The sequence below is a fragment of the Sycon ciliatum genome, chromosome 9, assembly GCF_964019385.1.
Source record: "Sycon ciliatum chromosome 9, ocSycCili1.1, whole genome shotgun sequence".
Classification (NCBI taxonomy): domain Eukaryota; kingdom Metazoa; phylum Porifera; class Calcarea; order Leucosolenida; family Sycettidae; genus Sycon; species Sycon ciliatum.
In genome coordinates this window covers 24,421,134-24,432,061 of record NC_088651.1, presented here as the reverse complement: position 1 = coordinate 24,432,061, position 10,928 = coordinate 24,421,134, and positions in this window count along the sequence as shown.

The following is a 10,928-nucleotide window of genomic DNA, read 5'->3' as shown; positions in this document are numbered from 1 at the left end:
GCAGTCAGGGCTCCTTATTTGGGCTGCCAAAGCATCAAGGTTGGGTCGAAAAGACTCTGGGCCGTAGCCATCTACCGGAAAAGACTCTGGGCCGTAGCCATCTACCGGAAAAGACTCTGGGCCGTAGCCATCTACCGGAAAAGACTCTCGGCCGTAGCCATCTACCGGGAAAGACTCTGGGCCGTAGCCATCTACCGGAAAAGACTCTGGGCCGTAGCCATCTACCGGAAAAGACTCTGGGCCGTAGCCATGTACCGGAAAAGACTCTCGGCCGTAGCCATCTACCGGAAAGGAACAGTAATGGTACATGTCAGCAGCACTGCTCGATCTGACCAAGGATGGATCAGAGCACCAAAATTCCAAACCGACTTCAAAAGCTACGTTCAGAGTGATGCAGCGGCAGCTTGTACGGCACCTCGACCACACCGACGCTATCAACTCTGTTTGTCCAATACCTGAGATAAAACGTCTTTCTTGTTGATTTTCCTTCTCCATGTAGCTGCTTCCAGCATGGTAAACGACAGTACCATGGCCTTTTCAGATTTTCATTGTACCTATTTGTTGTACCTCCCGTGATCAGTATTTTCCACTTGAAATAATATCCACCCCAATGCCTCATTCTTAGCATTCTTTTATTCGCTTCAATGTAATTGGACTTATTGCCCGTTTGGTATTGCGAATTCAAATAAAAAACAACAACAACAACAACAAAATGTGATCCATAAAGCATGTAAGGAAGTAAAGGGCAGAATAGAAGAGGATCGCTGGCATTCGGATAGCGACGGGCGGATGGTTCTCAGGGTGGTCAGCTTCTGGGAAGTTTTACCTACTACGTTGGACACCTGAGCTTCCCACCTAAGACAGGAATCGATCTGTAGGCCCGGAAAGCGAGCAGTGGTGGTCTGAGTGAGAGGCGTCCTGTTGCTGTTAACGTTGAGTTCCTGGGTACTACGGCGTGATGCCTCAATGGCTAAGACCTGCGTCTTGTCGGGGTTTAAAACCAGGCCTTTCCCGTGTAGATAATCAGCCAGGTGTGACACAGCAACTGACAAGACTTGATCTAGGATTGCTACGGATCTGCTTGCAGTGTCGAGAAGGATGTCATCGGCAAACAGCGGGGAGTGTGCTGGGGTGGTGAAGCTTTGGACGTCCATGGTATAATTATAGTCTGTGGGAAACACCCTCGTAAATAAATAAAAAATAATAATAATACGAAGTAGTGGTTGCGACTTCGGCGATGATTTGTAAGAAATGGTTTGCTCCCCACACCGGAGCTCGCGCTATTCCGCCGACTTTACTTGACACTTGACTGACTCACGACTGCCATCCAGAGCACACGAGAAGTCCATCGAACCTTCGACTCGGCAAACCTGCAAGAAAGCACCACTCCCTGCTCAATACACAGTGTTTCGGGGAATTCACCCCTCATCAGTTGAGCTTGAGTAGGCTGAGGAAGATTGTGCCTGAAGAGCACCACTTATATAGTGCTCTCCAGGCACAAACATCACCAGGGATACAAACTTACAGAGACGCTCCGTTTCAAGCGCGACAAACACCTCGTGAACACCAGATAGCAGCGTGAGTCAGTGTCGCTCCTGGACGGTGAGACAGACGTCGAGGACCCTCGGTCATTCGCAACGCTGTCACCTCCAAACCAACTAGTCGCAAGCCCGCGCTGGGCACAACATTACGAAGTAGTGGTTGCGACTTCGGCGATGATTTGTAAGAAATGGTTTGCTCCTCACACCGGAGCTCGCGCTATTCCGCCGACTTTACTTGACACTTGACTGACTCACGACTGCCATCCAGAGCACACGAGAAGTCCATCGAACCTTCGACTCGGCAAACCTGCAAGAAAGCACCACTCCCTGCTCAATACACATACTGTCACACAAAACTCGAAGTAAATAACAATAGTGACAAAAACATAGTTAGCAAATTAAGTTACTTTGTTAACACCTCGACGAGGAGTAACACCAAACAATTGTAGCGACAACACATTTTCTTTCTGTACACAAAGTTCAGGATTTAACTTACGGATATATAAAGCTTCTAACACAGCCAGATGCAACGCACATCTACCACGTGACAATATTGAGAACACATTATTGTGTTCAACGGAGCTAAGAATCGCACTTCGTCAATCAAGCAACATCTGTCAGCCCATACCAATTGTCGTGAGTTGTACAGTGATAATGTGTTCTCAATATTGTCACGTGGTAGATGTGCGTTGCATCTGGCTGTGTTAGAAGCTTTGTATATCCGTAAGTTAGATCCTGAACTTTGCGTGCAGAAAGAAAATGTGTTGTCGCTACAATTGTTTGGTGTTACTCTTCGTCGAGGTGTTAACAATGTAACTTAATTTGCTCACTATGTTCTTGTCACTATTATTATTTCCTTCGAGTTTTGTGTCGTGCTGAACTTGATAATTTTCCACCTTGTCACGAGTGTTGTTATCTCATATCTTTACGCTATATTAGTTTTAGTCTTTCCAACTTGAGCCATTCCCTGTATAATCCTTGATGAGAAGGGACCGAAAACGTTCGGATACTTTGACAAGTGCCTTATTTTGACTGGATGTGTGTTTGCGTGGATACTTACGACCCAACACGTACCTTCGTTATTAAAATAATAATAATAATAATAATAATAATGCACTTGTCATCAGTATCCGAACGTTTTGGGTCCCTTCTCATCAAGGATTATACACTGTGCCGTTAAGTTGTATTCCGCTTGATGCGCGCGATTGTCGTCCTCGCCGTGGTCGTCCTCCAAAATGTGCTGTCCAGTCCATCGGTGGATCTTCCTCTTTCCGTGAAGATGTGACTGCATGCCCGTCCTCCTCTGCGTGTGTAGGACAAGGGCCAGCTGAGACCAGCATAAAAGATGGTGAAAGACCCACACGTAAACCACCGAAACTGACAAAGGATCTGTCGGCGTCGGAAAGGGTGACGAGAAGCCAAGTGAAAATACGGACTGATGAGGACGAACGTACAACGACAACGGAAGTGACAACAACAGTCAATATTCGAAAACGTGGTAGACCGCGAAAACTAACCTCAATATCGGACACCGGACAAGTGGGATCAAGAAGCTCAATAGAAATCCGCAATGGAGGAGACGTAACGGAAAGGACACCGGGTATTGCGCACCCAACGGTTAGTGTCAAGAAACGTGGAAGGCCGCGGAAACGCGAAGAGACAGATAGTGGTGATGCCACGAAGAGGCGAGATGACGGGACATTGGAGGAGACAACACCCAATGGAGCTAAGAATCGCACTTCGTCAATCAAGCAACATCTGTCAGCCCGTACCAATTGTCGTGAGTTGTACAGTGATAATGTTTTCTCAATATTGTCACGTGGTAGATGTGCGTTACATTTGGCTGTGTTAGAAGCTTTGTATATCCGTAAGTTAGATCCTGAACTTTGCGTGCAGAAAGAAAATGCGTTGTCGCTACAATTGTTTGGTGTTACTCCTCGTCGAGGTGGTAACAATGTAACTTAATTTGCTCACTATATTGTTGTCACTATTATTATTTTCCTTCGAGTTTTGTGTCGTGCTAAACTTGATAATTTTCCACCTTGTCACGAGTGTTGTTATCTAATTATCTTTACGCTATATAAGTTTTAGTCTTTCTAGCTTGAGCACGTCCCTGTATAATCCTTGATGAGAAGGGACCAAAAACGTTCGGATACTTATGACAAGTGCCTTATTATGACTGGATGTGTGTTTGCGTGGATATTTGCGACCCATAACTTACCTTCGTTTTAAAGTATTATCCGCCTCCGACCTCTTTTAAAAAAAAAAATAATAATAATAATAATAATAATGTGGAAGAGAAAAGGACATATGGATACGAGTTAAGAGTAACTCTCCATCACTGTAACATGATACTATATACAGTCAGAAAGTGCAATAACTAGGCACAAAACTGACAGAGTACTGAAACATTCCACGTCCTGACACCTAGCTTCAACACATCTCCGTAGCGCTAACCGACAGCCTTCCAACTTGGAAGGTTCAAGGTTATGGAAAAGACCAAAGAGGGGAAGGCAAGCGCAACGAAAACGAGCAAAAGCTACAGTCCCAACGGAACAAAGAATGTCGATTGTTACTGGACGATGACGAGACCAGTACGATATTTGACACAGCGGTCTAACTACAATTCGAAGCAGCAAAGCAGCACACCACCCAACTTGGGTGGGTCATAAATATCAAAGATAAGTAAAGAAAGGGAAGCTTTGCGAAAACGAATTGTACAAGCCGAAAGCCAAATTTCTACAGTACTCCTCATGCATGACATTGTGATGGACTAGTTGACTACAAAACAAGTTGTTTCACACGACGTACGTTTCGCCGTATGGTTCGTGACGGCTCATCAGGTGTGCAATTTGAAACTCGGATGTTGAGCCATAAATAAATGTGGAAGAGAAAAGGACATATGGATACGAGTTAAGAGTAACTCTCCATCACTGTAACATGATACTATATACAGTCAGAAAGTGCAATAACTAGGCACAAAACTGACAGAGTACTGAAACATTCCACGTCCTGACACCTAGCTTCAACACATCTCCGTAGCGCTAACCGACAGCCTTCCAACTTGGAAGGTTCAAGGTTATGGAAAAGACCAAAGAGGGGAAGGCAAGCGCAACGAAAACGAGCAAAAGCTACAGTCCCAACGGAACAAAGAATGTCGATTGTTACTGGACGATGACGAGACCAGTACGATATTTGACACAGCGGTCTAACTACAATTCGAAGCAGCAAAGCAGCACACCACCCAACTTGGGTGGGTCATAAATATCAAAGATAAGTAAAGAAAGGGAAGCTTTGCGAAAACGAATTGTACAAGCCGAAGTTTTGTGCCTAGTTATTGCACTTTCTGACTGTATATAGTATCATGTTACAGTGATGGAGAGTTACTCTTAACTCGTATCCATATGTCCTTTTCTCTTCCACATTTATTTATGGCTCAACATCCGAGTTTCAAATTGCACACCTGATGAGCCGTCACGAACCATACGGCGAAACGTACGTCGTGTGAAACAACTTGTTTTGTAGTCAACTAGTCCATCACAATGTCATGCATGAGGAGTACTGTAGGAATTTGGCTTTCGGCTTGTACAATTCGTTTTCGCAAAGCTTCCCTTTCTTTACTTATCTTTGATATTTATGACCCACCCAAGTTGGGTGGTGTGCTGCTTTGCTGCTTCGAATTGTAGTTAGACCGCTGTGTCAAATATCGTACTGGTCTCGTCATCGTCCAGTAACAATCGACATTCTTTGTTCCGTTGGGACTGTAGCTTTTGCTCGTTTTCGTTGCGCTTGCCTTCCCCTCTTTGGTCTTTTCCATAACCTTGAACCTTCCAAGTTGGAAGGCTGTCGGTTAGCGCTACGGAGATGTGTTGAAGCTAGGTGTCAGGACGTGGAATGTTTCAGTACTCTGTCAGTTTTGTGCCTAGTTATTGCACTTTCTGACTGTATATAGTATCATGTTACAGTGATGGAGAGTTACTCTTAACTCGTATCCATATGTCCTTTTCTCTTCCACATTTATTTATGGCTCAACATCCGAGTTTCAAATAATAATGTAAAAGGGAAAAGGACATATGGATACGAGTTAAGAGTAACTCTCCATCACTGTAACATGATACTATATACAGTCAGAAAGTGCAATAACTAGGCACAAAACTGACAGAGTACTGAGACATTCGACGTCCTGACACCTAACTTCAACACATCTCCGTAGCGCTAACCGACAGCCTTCCAACTTGGAAGGTTCAAGGCTATGGAAAGACCAAAGAGGGGAAGGCAAGCGCAACGAAAACGAGCAAAAGCTACAATCCCAACGGAACAAAGAATGTCGATTGTTACTGGACGATGACGAGACCAGTACGATATTTGACAAAGCGGTCTAACTACAATTCGAAGCAGCAAAGCAGCACACCACCCAACTTGGGTGGGTCATAAATATCAAAGATAAGTAAAGAAAGGGAAGCTTTGCGAAAACGAATTGTACAAGCCGAAAGCCAAACTCCTACAGTACTCCTCATGCATGACATTGTGATGGACTAGTTGACTACAAAACAAGTTGTTTCACACGACGTACGTTTCGCCGTATGGTTCGTGACGGCTCATCAGGTGTGCAATTTGAAACTCGGATGTTGAGCCATAAATAAATGTAAAAGGGAAAAGGACATATGGATACGAGTTAAGAGTAACTCTCCATCACTGTAACATGATACTATATACAGTCAGAAAGTGCAATAACTAGGCACAAAACTGACAGAGTACTGAGACATTCGACGTCCTGACACCTAACTTCAACACATCTCCGTAGCGCTAACCGACAGCCTTCCAACTTGGAAGGTTCAAGGTTATGGAAAGACCAAAGAGGGGAAGGCAAGCGCAACGAAAACGAGCAAAAGCTACAATCCCAACGGAACAAAGAATGTCGATTGTTACTGGACGATGACGAGACCAGTACGATATTCGACAAAGCGGTCTAACTACAATTCGAAGCAGCAAAGCAGCACACCACCCAACTTGGGTGGGTCATAAATATCATAAATATCGTTTTCGTTGCGCTTGCCTTCCCCTCTTTGGTCTTTCCATAACCTTGAACCTTCCAAGTTGGAAGGCTGTCGGTTAGCGCTACGGAGATGTGTTGAAGTTAGGTGTCAGGACGTCGAATGTCTCAGTACTCTGTCAGTTTTGTGCCTAGTTATTGCACTTTCTGACTGTATATAGTATCATGTTACAGTGATGGAGAGTTACTCTTAACTCGTATCCATATGTCCTTTTCCCTTTTACATTTATTTATGGCTCAACATCCGAGTTTCAAATAATAATAATAATAGTAATAGTGAAAACGCCCCCCCCCCTCCGTCCTGATGGTTCGTGGGAGTCGCTGTGCATTCCGTGCACCTGGTCTGGCGGCGGGTGTGGATGCTGTTTCTGTGGAGGCCTGCATTCCCGCCACTACGTGACGCTAAGTCCTCCTGCGGTTTTTTTTCATCCCGTTCTCCCCTCTTTTTTGGGGATTCTTTGTACTCCCGTCTTTCTTGTTTTTTCTTGTTCCTTTGTTTTTTGTAAGACAGATTTTTGGTGTACTGATTTCGGTTGTTGTTGTGTCTGACTCTATTCCCAATATCTAATTCTGTGGTTGGTTTTCCAACTCATTGGGTTGTAGTTTCCATCATGAGTTTGATTTCATCGTGAGTTTGATTCCATCGTGAGTTTTGATTCTATTTGCTATTTTTCGTTCCATTTTTGAGCTCATATTTTATTTTCCTGATTTCTTCTCCAGTGTATGTTGTATTGCATTTTAATACATTGTGTTAATTTTGCCCGTAAAAGAGGATTGCACCCCATAAAAAAAAATTATAATAATAGTGAAAACAGCAAAGGACCCAGTACACTACCCTGAGGGACTCCACACTCGCCTGCAGTTAGGCCCGGGCACTGCTCACTCGCCAGAACTAATCTCTGTCGACGGTCCGTGAAGTAGCTCGCAAACCAACGCAATGCAGTCGAAGATGCACCCAAAGCAAACAAATCTTGGATCATGAGCTGGTTGACACTGGCCACAAGTCTGGTCACTCAGCTGAGTAAGCTGGGTGTTCCCGTGAAGAACATGGATGACCGTTCCAGCTGCCGACAAGACAGACTGGAAGAAACTGTGCAGCTCGACACCCCAGGAGAAATCAGTATCAGCAGCTAATACACATTGCTGATGAAAATCTCAAAACAGAAGGGGAAAACACTAAGTTTCTTTGTCTAGTGTTCTACTACGCGAAATGAGCTGTTATTATTATTATGGTCTTCCATTTCTTTTTTTTATTCCTTGGCTCTCCTTCCGAGTTGAATACCGTAGTGTAGTGTATCTTTCTGGTATAGAAGACTGGTTTAAATCCAATCCTGATTTTCAAGATACATTTACGGGATATCATCCCGATTATTTTAGTGTTGATACACATAGGATTGCCTAATTTTAGAAGAAGCCTAGCCCTGACTTCGGCTTCTTCAGGAAAATTAAAAAATTAAAAAAATTAAAAAGTTGCCACGGTTCGCGTGAGACTCCGCCAAAGGCCGAGTTTTCCGCATCCGCAGGAACATGTCCACCCTCTTGGATCAAGGCGCAGATGCAGCTCCCAGGCGGTGGTAGGCGAGTAGATCAGACCCATCACAAAGTGGTCAAACACCGAAATCCCATTCACTGCGTCCATGTTTCCATCGTGCCGAGCCACAGGAATATGCCCGGTTAAAAACATATATTGAGCGAAGTTTACTAAACCCTGCACATTATAGCAATTATGCAATCACACAAATTCTGGTGGTGTGCGTTGCGCATGGACCGCAATGAGATCGAGAAAAACAATGAAAATGTTGTACAAGAATATCTGATTGCTCTTATTATTATTATTATTAGTTATTACTCAATCTGCGGACAGCATGCTGTTTCGTTCTTTTTGAACTCATCAGCGCAGCACAGAGGAAATGAGGCCGAACCTGATAGCAATGGAAATAAAAATTTCCAATCAGGCCCGAACGTACCTTGCCAGAGTGCTCAAACTGACAAGTCAGTGAGCTCTGCATAACGCAAACAGCAAAGGCACTACCCCACGCAAGAGTGCTCAACTGCTACAAGAGCAGGAGCGAAATACTCAATCTGCGGACAGCATGCTGTTTCGTTCTTTTTGATTATTAGTTATTATTATTATGGCAAATAACGCCGAGTAATTACACGAATGCATAAAAACCAGCATTAGCTTCCGGGAAGAATTCACAAACATAAGGCAAAAACACCATGGCTCAATGTAACTGCACATACGGAAAGCAGATTCTATTGTCAATTTCGAGTGGCAATGTCAGAAAGACGGTAGACTGTTCGTGCACGTTGTTCACGATGCAGGGGTTAAGTCTAGGACGCTGCTCGGCAGAGGAAGATGAGTGCCGCGGGGTGCCATTCCACCGTGACTTATGGCCTGCCAACTGCCGCAGCTAATTAAGGCCTCTGTGCTCATACGTGTACATGTAAAAGAGAAAAGAAGAATGAGGCCCCAAAAGAAGGTGTTTGTAAAATTCTCTAGTAGAATATACCACCGCTTCTAAGGTGTGTTCAAGCCAATCTGGTAACGTTATGCTAACGCTTTGTTGTTCCGTATGTATTAGGGATTTCATATCATAGGAACATCAGCTCGGTGTTACAAATTTTGAATCACACCAGGAGCACCTCATACTCTCCAAGCAAAACAATGGACAACGGGAACTGGTAGGGTGGGAACGACATTTACATTTATATATTTATATTTATTACAACATCTCAAGACTCGGTGGAAACACCGGCAAATGTTAAGAGAGTGGGTGATTGCCAACCACGGCGATTAATAAAAATTAGGGGAGGAAAAAGAAAGAGAATGAAGTTGAAGAACCCACTGCAGCTGTACTTATGGTTGAATAATATGGTGGTAAAGACACACCTGGCAATATTGCGGTAAACACACGCCTGCCCACGCACGCTCTCTAGGCTGCAAAGTTCTGGCACAGAGCTCTCCTTCTCACCACCACCACCATCAATTCGCGCCTGGCGCCTGGTCGATGCATGGCTGGCGGTATCCGGCATAGCAGGCTGGTACATCAAGTAGCGCATGGCACATAGATGATGACACAGCAACGACATAGCTCAATTGCGACGTACGTTTCGTTTCGTCCCCGCTGGACTCATCAGGCAATCTTCTTCTTGGATGGCTTGACTCGGGAGAATGAAGTTGAAGACACCACTGCAGCTGTACTTATGGTTGATTAATATGGTGGTAAAGACACACCTGGCAATATGGCGTTAAACACACGCCTGCCCACACACGCTCTCTAGGCTGCAAAGTTCTGGCACAGAGCTCTCCTTCTCACCACCACCCCCATCATTTCGCGCCTGGCGCCTGGTCGATGCATGTGGTGTCTTCAACTTCAATTCCTTTGCAAGCAGCGTTTGCTCAAACTCTTCCACGGCTGAAACGCGTGCATAGCAGATACCAAAGTATTGGGTTTCGGCAATTGTGCATGCGTATACATCAACGCCCCTATCAGCGCACCAGTTGACAATGGACTGTGCCTTACTTCCAGGACTAACATTCCCGACAAAGAAGGCACATCGCTTGGGAAGATGTGTGCCAGTGAGTGTGTTGGGGTTGGAGTTTTCTGTGGCCATTTTTCCGTAGACAAACACAACTTTGGATTTTGTTGCCCGGGCAATGGGATCGCTGTGGGCCGCTGATTTATTGCCACTTCGCCGCTGTTCAGTCCGCTTATGCTCTTCCCTGCATCTATTCCGTAATTCAGTACTTTCATTTCTAGGGTACCCTGTAAGAAGGCCTAGGCCTGTGGGGATTGCCCTATCAAAATTTAATAATAATAATAATACGAAGTAGTGGTTGCGACTTCGGCGATGATTTGTGAGAAAGGTTTGCTCCCCACGCCGGAGCTCGCGCAAGTGTCAAGTAAAGTCGGCGGAATAGCGCGAGCTCCGGTGTGGGGAGCAAACCTTTCTTAATAATACTAATAATAGTAATAATAGCTATAAAGAGAACAAATTCTGCTGTCATCGCAACACTACAACAGAGTCATGAAGGTTTACCAAAATCGATTTTCTTGTCACAATCATCAGTGGAAAGCCGTGACTGAAGAATAACCATGCCAAATCAATAATTTATATACATTCAATAATGTGTTACGAGAACAAAACAAAGTGCTAAAAATAGAATGAGGGAAGGTGAGACAATCTCCCCCGCCAAGGCCTGGATAGTGTTAGCAAGGCTATCTAGCTTAGAATCATTAATCCACGACGTACCGCTGTCAGTGATGGGCTTCACGCCAACTCCGTGCTTCCGCAGTGCCTGCACCAGCTCTGGCCAGGCGAGGCTCGAA